Source organism: Pteronotus mesoamericanus, unplaced genomic scaffold (assembly GCF_021234165.1).
Source record: "Pteronotus mesoamericanus isolate MK-2021 breed Mesoamerican mustached bat unplaced genomic scaffold, CSHL_Meso_final scaffold_705, whole genome shotgun sequence".
Classification (NCBI taxonomy): domain Eukaryota; kingdom Metazoa; phylum Chordata; class Mammalia; order Chiroptera; family Mormoopidae; genus Pteronotus; species Pteronotus mesoamericanus.
In genome coordinates this window covers 12,642,935-12,653,763 of record NW_026555326.1, presented here as the reverse complement: position 1 = coordinate 12,653,763, position 10,829 = coordinate 12,642,935, and positions in this window count along the sequence as shown.

Genomic DNA, 10,829 nt, shown 5'->3' with positions numbered 1-10,829 from the left:
TGCCAATATTTCTTTGAGGATTTTAGCATCTATGTTCATCAGTGATATTGACCTGTAGTTTTCTTTCTTGGTTGTGTCTTTACCTCATTTTGGTATTAGGATAATGCTGGCCTCATAAAAAGAGTTTGAAAGTTTTCCCTCTTCTTGGAGTTTTTGGAATAGTATGAGAAGGACAGGGGTTATGTCATCCTAAAATGTTTTGTAAAATTCTCCTGTGAAACCATCCAGTCCAGGGTTTTTGTGTGCCGAGAGGTTTTTGATGACTGCTTCAGTTTCACCAGCTGTTATTGGTCTGTTCAGGCTTTCTGCTTCTTTTTCATTCAGTGTTGGAAGGTTATATTTTTCTAGAAAGTTTCCATTTCACCCAAGTTTTCAAATTTCTTGGCATATAACTGTTCATAGTAATTTCTTACAATCCTTTGTATTTCTGTAGTATCAGTTGTAATTTCTCCACTTTCATTTCTGATATTCATTTGGTTCCTCTCCTTTTTTTCTTGGTGAGTCTGCTTAAAGGCTTGTTGATTTTATTTATCTTTTCAAAGAACCAGCTCCTGGATTTGTTGATCCTTTGAATTGTTCTTTTAGTCTCTATGTCATTCAATTCTGCTCTGATCTTATTTCTTTCCTTCTCGCTCTGGGCTTTGTTTGTTGTTGTTTCTCCAGTTCTTGTAGTGATAGGTTGTTTATTTGAAGTGTTTCTACCTCTTTTAGGTAGGCCTGTATTGCTATGAACTTCCCTCTCAGGACTGCCTTCGCAGTGTCCCATAGGTTTTGGACTATTGTGTGTTCATTTTCATTTGTTTCCAGAAACTTTTTGATTTCTGCTTTGATCTCATTATTGACCATTCATTGTTTAATAGCATACTATTCAGCCTCCCTGAGTTTGAATGTTTTTGAATTTTTTCCTTGAGTTTGGTTTTAGTTTCAAGCTCTTGTGGTCCAAGAAAGTGCTTGCTATGATTTCAGTTTTCTTGAATTTGTTGAGTCTTGTTTTGTGTTCGTCTTTTTGCGTTCTGTGTTCATCATTTAAAGAGATGCAGTCTCTCTTTAAAAATATTCCATGTGCATTTGAACAGATGTGTATTTTGCTTTTTGGCGATGAAATGTTCTATATGTCAGTTAAGTTCATTTGATCTGCTGTGTCATTCAGTTCCACAATATCCTTGTTGATATTTTGTTTGGAAGTTCTATCCATTTTTGACAGTGGGGTGTTAAAATCCCCTACTATCAGTGTGTTGCTATCTATATCTTTCTTGAAGTCCTCCAAGATTTTTCTTATATATTTGGGTGCTCCTATGTTGGGCGCATATAGGATTACAATGTTTATGTCTTCTTGATGGATTCTTCCTCTGAGTATAACAAACTGTCCTTCTGTGTCTCTTTTTATGGCCTTTGTTTTAAAATCTATTTTGTTGCTATCCATTGCTATACGTATTGCTATACGTATTGGGTAGCTATATGTATTGCTACCCATTTTTTTTCCTGTCAATTTGATTGGGATATTTTTTTCCAACCCTTCAATTTCAGTCTGTGTAGGTTCTTTGTTCTGAGGTGGGTCTCTTGTAGGCAGCATATGTGCGGGTCATGCTTTCTTATCCATTCACCTACCCTTCATCTTGTGATTGGAGTATTTAATCCATTTACATTTAAAGTTATTATTGATAGCTACTTATTCATTTTTTCAAAAATAAGAAGAGAATCTTAAAAGTAGCATGAGAAAAGAGTGAGTTACCTTCAAAGGAGTGTCCATAAGACTATCAGCTGATTTCTCAAAAGAAATCTTACAGGCAAGAAGGGGCTTGAAAGAAGGATTTAATGTCATGAAAGGCAAGGATCTACATCCAATATTACTCTATCCAGCAAAGCTATCATTTAGAATGTAAGGGCAGATAAAGTGTTTCCCAGATGAGGTCAAGTTAAAGGAGTTCATCATCACCAAACCCTTATTATATGATATGTTAAAGGGACTTATCTAAGAAAAAGAGGATCAAAACCATGAACAATAAAATGACAACAAACTCACAATTATCAGCAACTGAACCTATTAAAACAAAAACAAACAAAGCAAACAACTAGAACAGGAACAGAATCACAGAAATGGAGATCAGAGGGGAAGGGAAGTGAGGAGAATGGGGGAAAAGCTACAGGGAATAAGAAGCATAAATAGTAGGTACAACATAGACAAGGGGAGGTTAAGAATAGTATAGCAAATGGAGAAGCCAAAGAACTTATATGTCTGACCCATGGACATTAATTAAGCAGGGGAGGAATGCTCATTGGGGGATTCAGGGCAAAGGGGAATAAAGGGGAGTAAAAAATGAGACAACTGTGATAGCATAATCAATAAAAATATATATAAAAAGTTGAATCTAAAAAAACAAACTAAGCAAACAAGAAGAACTGAGATATAATCATAGATATGGAAAGTGTTTTGATGGTTGCTAGATGGGAGGGGTGGGGGGGAATGGGTGAAAAGGCGAGGGGATTAAGAAGTACTAAGGGGTAGTTTCAGAATAGCCATGAGGATGTAAAGTGCAGTATGGGAAATGGAGTAGCCAAAGAATTTATGATGCATGAACTTGAACAATGGTGGGGGGATTGCCTGAGGGGGTGGAGAGTGCCTGGTGGAGGTGGACAAAAGGGGACAATTTGGACAACTATAATAGCATAATCAATAAAATATGATTAAAAATTTTTTTAAAGAATTAAAAACACTTATTAAAGATACAGAATCAGTACTACCCATATATATGCACATCCTTATTTTTCCCTCAAAAATTTGGGCCAAAAGGTGTGCAATTATGCACTGCAAAACGTGATGCAAACAGCTTTGTGTAGACAACATTCTTGGGTGGATCAACGTTCTTTTTTTAAAAAAAATGTTTTATTTATTTGTTTTTCTTTTTTATTAATAGTTTATTATTTTTTACTTATAAATCATGTTAATTCTATTACAGTTGTCTGAATTTTTCCGCTGTTACTTCCCTCCACCTATCCCACCCCCCACTCCCACAGTCAATTCCTACTCTGTTGTCCATGTCCATGGGTCATTCATATATGTTCTTTGTCTAGTTCCTTCCCTTTCTTTCCACCATTGTCCTCTTTCCCCATCCCCTCTGGTCACTTTCAGTCTGCTCCATGTTTCCATGCTTGTGGTTTATTTTGTTAATTAGTTTATTTTCTTGAATAGAGTTCACTTCTAGGTAAGATCATATGGTAATTGTCTTTCATCAACTGGCTTATTTCACTTAGCTTAATATTCTCCACTTCCATCCATGTTGTCACAAAAGGTAGGAGTTCCATCTCTCTCTTTCTTTCTTAAATGTAGATTGATTTTACTTATTTTTTAAAAAATGTCAAAGTTAATTATAAAATATTTTTAAAAACCTTAAAACCATTATAAAGCAATTAAACCAACATGACACCAGCACAGAAATAATCAAGTAGCTATTACTCTATAATTAAATGTTTAATATAGTCATATTGTCAATATTTACTTTATAGCTTCTGGGGTTGAATATTTTACTTCAGGTCATGAAAAATATTAGTTCTATTATCTTCTAAAACTCCTTAGATTCTACACATTGATTTTTAAATCACCTGAATACTTCTTGTGCAATGTGTGAAATACGGCTCTATATTTGTTTTATTTCAAGTAATAGTGGTCTGTGCACCTTATTTGTTGGATCAAAGTTCTTGAGTGTCAGAAGACATTTCAACTAGATAAGAAAGTCCTTCAAATTTCTCATAGAAATATTTTTTTTTTAATTGTTCAACTACATGACTCACATTCATTGAAAATTTTTCAATGAATATGCTTCATGGACCTAGTATTGCAGCAGGAGAAACCCCAAACCCTAGTAGCTCTGGTTTGTCTCACCTTTGTCTCAGGAGGTGCCTTGGGTCTGGCGTCCCTGGATCAGGAATCCCCAGCCAGAATTACTCTTTTTGGCAGTTTAGGATATAAGGAAGAGGTTCCCCAAGACTGAAGTTCATAGGACTTCTGCGGCCCCTACTGGCCTCAATGGAGACTCCGAAGCTCAGGATTCTTTTGGTAACTAAGAAAGGATTTGAAGTAAATGAAATGCACCCAACTTGACCCAGAAATTTAATCTCACCACCCCACGACTGAGCTAGAAACGTCATTTTATATTTCAATTATATTCTGCCTGTGCAGAAACAGGACCATCGGTTCAATTACACGATGTGTTTGCTGTGTGCAGACCCCTCGTGGGTCGGTGGACATAGCCCCTGCCTTTTATTCCCACATCCGGGGTTGACTCAAGCGAGAGGGTGGCGCTGGCTCGGTCGCTGGTCCCTTGGTCTCTGCCTGCAGTGTCTGCGTGGACTGCGCCAGTCGGAGGACCGGGAATCCGGACCGGCTCCTGAGAGGGAGGAGAGAGCGCGGCGGGTGCGATGGGGAGGCCCAGACGGCGGCCGGAGCAGGAGCTTGTGGGGTCTGAAACCTTCCCTTCGGAAATAGGCTCTGAGGAAGACGTGGGGCGGGTAGCGGAGGGTGGCTTGAGCAGGAGACCCTGTCTGGGCGGCCCTGGATCACTGGATGCTCCTGCCCTGAGGTAAAATTTCTGCCAGAATAAAGAAGCATCCCTTTCCTCTGCTTTGCAGTTCTCCCACCGCACTGGGTGCTCTGAGTTCTCAGAACAGGACGTGGCGCTTCCTGGGGTTCCCCTCCTTCTCCGCAGCATCTTTCCGTCCTCCTTGCTTCCTTCTCCTTCTTCCATCTCCTTCGCTACCCTCCCCGTCACGTCCCTGCTCTCCCGACACAGCCCGGGCTCGCAGGACATTGGAGGGTCGCGCAGTTCCACAGGAAGGTGAGGGAACATTTCCCATCAACGCGAGAAGCCCGATTGCTTCTCGCGTCAGCACCTTTTGAGGGTCTTGGCCGGAGAGACAGAAGGCAGAGCTTCCGCAGCCAGTGCTCGTGGCCTTTGCAGTACGAGTCTCCTGCTGGCCCGGGACCGTTCCGAAGCCGGGCGACCCAGTGTAAAGAACCTCGGCTTGGGCGCCGCTCACCTAACACGGGTGGAACCCCGGGAAACCAAACCGCCTGCGCCTGTCGGGTGCTCCTTTATGGTCTCCACTAGGAAAACCGATGGCTCTGAGTTGCGCCCTCTCCTGGCCAAGTCGGTAGTGCGCAAAGTGATCCGCATGGAAGGCTGGGAGCTACCCAGGACCTTGAAAGTAAACGTCAAGCAAGCTACTTACTGAAGTACAAAGAAAAAAGTTAGGTCCCATTCTTCTGGCTACAAGCGGGGTTTGGAAAAGCATCTAGTGTTTCAGGACTCAGAATGTGGATTGTCCCTTCAATACGAGACTGGGGATCATTGTTAGTCAGGAGCAAAGCTAATGAGGCCTAGAACCGGTAACCAGCTGCAGCAAGCCCTCTGGTTTTTACACTTCCAGAGGCACAGAGGCTCAGCTGAAGCTCTCTTGCCTCTATCTGTGCACAACTCAAAATCTAAACGTCTGGACCCTCGATTAGAGAGTGGGGACTTAGACCGACTGGGTGAGAAAGGAGAGAAGAGAAAAGGTTTTGTCCCTTAGTCTGAAATGTACTGGTCAGATTCAGTGGAGGATTATAAATAAGCCACAGCTTTGGTGTATATCCTGTTAACAGAGGTTGCTTTTAGGAAAGTTAGTGTGGGGGAGAGAAACTGAATTTTTTCCCTATATATTTTTCATTATGTAACTTACAAATAATGTGTTTATGTTTTTAATTATATTTTATTGATTATGCTATTACAATTGTCCCAATTTTTCCCCTTTTTGCCCCCTCTGCCCAGCACCCCCTACTCCCTCATGTAATCCCTACACCTTGTTCACGTCCATGGCTAATGCTATAATTTCTTTGGCTACTCCATTTCCTATGCTGTATTTTACATCCCCAAGGCTATTCTGTAATTACCTATTTGTACTTCTTAATCACCTCACCTCTTCACCCATTCTCCCACACACCACATCCACCTTTTTTTAGATTTAATTGTTGATATGTATTTATTACCATTTTACTGTTCATAGTTTCGATCTTCTTTTTGTTCTCAAATACGTTCCTTTAACATTTCATATGATGGTTTGGTGATGATGAACTCCTTTAGTTTTCTCTTGTTTGGGAAGCTCTTTACCTGCTCTTCAATTATAAATGATACCTTTGCTAGATAGGGCAGTCTTGGCTGTAGGTCCCTGCTTTATATGACTTTTAATAATTCTTGCCAATCTCTTCCAGCCTGCAGGATTTCTTTTGAGAAATCAGCTGATAGTCTCATAGGAAATGCCCTCTTACTAACTAACAGCTTTTCTTGTCACTGCTTTTAAGATTCTCTCTTTATCTTGAACCTTTGGTGTTTTAATTATGATGCGCCTTGGAGTGGGACTCTTTGTGCTTTCTGGACTTGCATGTCTATTTCCTTCATCAAATTAGGGAAGTTTTCATTATTTTTTCAAATAGATTTCCAATTTCTTGCTCTTTCTCTTCTCCTCTGACACCCTTATGATGTGAATGTTGGAATGTTTGAAGTTGTCTCTGAGGCTGCATACACTATTCTTTTTTTTTTTTAATTCCTTTTTCTTCCTGTTCTGATTGGTTGTTTTTTGTTTCCTTATGTTCCAAATCATTGATTTGATTCTTGGCTTCAGCCACACTACTGTTGTTTCCCTGTAAATTATTCTTTATTTAATGTAGTTTATCCTTTGTTTCTGACTAGATCCTTTTATGCTGTTAAGGTCCTCACTAAGTTCCTTGAGCATCCTTATAATCAGCGTTTTGAACTCTGCATCTGATAGATTGCTTATCTCCACTGTGTTTAGTTCTTTATCTGGAGTTTTGATCTGTCTTTCATTTGGACCATGTTTCTTTGTCTCCTCATTTTGGCAGCCTCCCTGTGTTTGTTTCTACACATTAAGTAGAGCTGCTATAACTCCCTGTCTTGGTAGTGTGACTTAGTGGATTAGGTGTCCTATAGGGTCCAGTGGCACAGACTCTCCTATAACCTAAGCTCAGTACTCGAGGTACACCCTTTGTGTGGCTGAGCATACTCTCTTGTAGTTGAGCTTTGATTGCTGTTGGCAGGTCAGTGGGAGGGATTTCTCCAGGCCAGTCAGCTGCAAGGGCTGGCTGTGAGCACTGACCACCAACCTCTGCCCTCCACGGAGGATTAGCTGTGCCAGGTCAAGTTGGTGGTACTCGAGGTGGTCTGTAGTTGTCCGCTGGGTATGCAGGCTCTGGGGTTTCCTGTGTGGTGCAGGCCATGGTCAGCCCCCACCTGTGTTTTACCTGGGGCCACCTTGCCTGAGCTATAAAGCAACCTGAGATGGCTGCTACTTGTGCTGGGCTTGGAGATTCCCAGGTGAAGCCAAGCTGTGAATTAGTGCCATGCCTGAGACCACTTAGAAAGAGGTATGGGGTCTGGTGCACACTGAGGCTGGTTGTTGCTTGTTTGAGAGAATTTAGGAAGTTGGGAAGCATTAGTGAAGACCAGCAATTCACATGGAAAAGCAAGTCGGGTGGGCCCATAAGTTGGGTGGGACGGAGCCTGAGCAGATATCCAGGGCGGAGCAAACAGTGTTAGCCAGGTTGATAGAGTCTCAGGTATGGCACCACTGTATGGGTCCTTTTCCCCTAAGATTCCCATATGTGTCAATATTGCTGGCCCATAAGAAGGGACATCTTTTAGTATCTGTTAAGTCTGGGACTCCATAAGTCATGCACCATGTAAGGGGCCATTTTCCTGAGAGGACTTTGTAGGAATCATTTCTATAGGTGAAGTATGGCCCTTATTTCTTATAATGGGCTTGCACACCAAATTTAACATTTGTGGCACGGATATGTTATTATATGATATATCTAATTATATTCTGGTAGGAAGAGTGAGGATCCTTATTGACTATCTCTGAGTAACTACAAGATCATGAAACATAAAGGAATTTAATTATGGCACCTTTCATTATGTTTAACTGCTGTTACATTGTGCTGAGTTGCTGAGTAGTTTTGTAGGCCAATCGATATATATTATTTTATATAGAATTATTATTATTAAATTTTCTTGATGGTTAACTAGTTCACAAACTATAGTAAGATTTCTACAGGATTTATTTTTTTACTATTGCAAAGACTCAGCTGACACTAAATGCCATTTAAACAATGTTTCATTCCCTTTTGTAAAACAGACTGTTAAATTGAGGAGTCAGGGTATATTAAAAAGAAAAAGGGTTTTCTCAGATGAACACTAAGAAGAGAACATTATCTACTATTTGATTAGTTTTTGGGTTCATTTAGCTCTAGTAATTAGTTCATGTTTTGTTAATCTTGCGGTAAATAATCTATTTCCATAACATCATCTGCTTCTGGGTAAAAGAGTCCTGGATAGTCCAGGCCAGGTTCCTCACTTGGTTAGAGCATCATCCCAATATGCCAAGGTTGTGGATTCAATCTCTGGTCAGACTATGTACAAGAACTAAAAAATGGTTACACAAATGGGCGGAACAAGTTGATGTCTCTCTCTCTCTCTCTCTTTCTCCCCATCCCCACCTTCCTCTCTCTCTATCAAATCAATAAATAAAATAAACATTAAAATAAAGCCCTAGAGATCCTTGCAGGAATCCTTGTACAACTGTAGTCACTTGTACAGTCTGACAAATGTTTGTCTGAGGCAATGGTATTAGCCTACACTGGGAAGTTGTACCCATGAGTCTATTTCATGTACTATTAATAGTTAAGCATATTAGATACAGTCTTTTACTGAGTCTCTTTTAATATTTCTTTCAGAAGTCTCAATTTTTAATCTGTAGTTTGTAGAAGGGGCATTGTGTGTACAAAAAGCAAATTATTACTGTGTATGATAAGATTAAATGGGTCTGGATGATTCCATATCATAACTGACAATCTCAGTATGGCTAACAGTGGAATTCTCTATAGAAATATACACAAAACAAATTAATAAGAATTTGATCAGTGATCATCCTGAGACTTATACCAATTAAGCAATAAAATTATGTCATCCTTGCTAATATAAGAGAGATTGAAAGCATTTGTGCTTGGAGCATTCAGTTAAAATGGTGTTAAATCATTTATTCTCTTCCCCCCATTCCCCACAAACTGCCTCATTAGCAGAGATTTAGTATAAAGAGCATTGAGCACTTAGTAAGTTACAGGCCAACAAATTCAACCAAGCTGTTATGAAATCTAATGTGCAAGAGCTTTTGAAACCTTAAAACCGAGTGATCCACAATGTTTCCAACATGTTTTTAACTGGTAAAAGAGAGTATTTGGTTTCCTTATTTCAACCTGCAAATTGATAAAGTCTGTTATTTGATTAGCAGCCCAATACTGACCTGGGAGTATTGTGGCTCTCAGATTTATAAAGGTACCTCTGACACCAACAAGCTGTGGCAGTTCTAGCAAGTTTCTTAATATTTCTAAGTCTCAGTTTCTTCATCTATAAATTTAGGTTTTTTTCCTTAATTTTTCCAGTTTTCCATGTTTCCTCTAGAGGATCAGCCCCACCATGGTGTCCTGGAGACCTCGTATGTATTCAAGGCCCCTAGCTCTAGTCTTTACCACCTCAGCACCATGAGACTTTGAGGTATTTCATGATGCTTTTAATTTTGCACTAGCTCTTAAGCTTCCTATCCAGCCCAGACCTTGGTAATTTACTCTTTGTGGAAAACCAGCTGTGCTTCTGAAATCCCTCCAGTTTTCATTTCTTATCACCCTATCACATGCCACCTAGGACTTTGTTAGTTTCACTTTACCCCATCAGATACCCTCTGCTGGGCAAAGCTCAATCCTCAGCCCATGCCCAGTCAGCAAATCGCTACAGGCATAGGATGGCTCATGATCTCAGTTCATCTTGGACAATTTCACCTTCTCTCATTTAGTGCTGGTTGCTGCCACAGTTCTGTTACATCTAAAAGATAAGATGCCACCCTCAGAATCCATTCTGAGCTCAGACTGATTCTTGATCTGGCTGGACTGTCAAATTCCATTACTCCTCCCCCAGATATTCTAACTCTAGGTCACTATCCCAGGCAACCTATAAGAAGCAGCTGTTCTAATTGGGGGAGAAAAAGAAATAGCAGCTTCATGTTAGCACATGTTCCATTTTATGGATACATCAAAAAACCCCAAACAGGAGAAAAAAGATGGCAGAGGAGTGAAAGGGAGTCACGCTGACCTCCTCCCAAAACCAAACTGGAATTGCAACTAAATAATGGAGTAATCACCTGGAAAGCAGTGGAGCGATAGTGGGAGAGGAGCCTTGGTGCCGCGGACAGTGGATTCGACTCTCACACACCCCAACGGGTGAGAATTGCGATGGGGGCTCGAGAGGGTGGGCTGGGTGCGCACGGGCACTGGCACCAGAGGGACATTGAAACGACCAGTTAGCGTCCCCCCGAGAAGAACGGGGTCTGAATCATAAACAGGAACCCCTAAACTACAGCAGCTAAAGCCGAGAAAATACAGACAAAACGCAACCCCAAAAAGCTTAGGGGCGCTCTCTGCCAGAGACAGGTGGCTGGGGATGCAAAAAGACATTTAAAGGGCAAACGCAAAAGTTGCAGCGGCAGCCACCCTCCTTGATCGCTGGGTACAGGCGGCAGCGGGGTGGGCTGGTGCCTGCGAAAGGACTGGTGAGGAAAACTTTGTGAAGAGAACTGACACTGCGGCCGGCCGGTGGAGCCCGGGTGATAACGCACTTCCCACTCTGCAGCTACCATCTCGCTCAGGCATAAGGGAATCAATTAACCTGCCTTTTGTGCGCTCCGCACACAGCTTGTACGCCTGTGAGCTCCGGGGCTGAGTGCAGACTGGC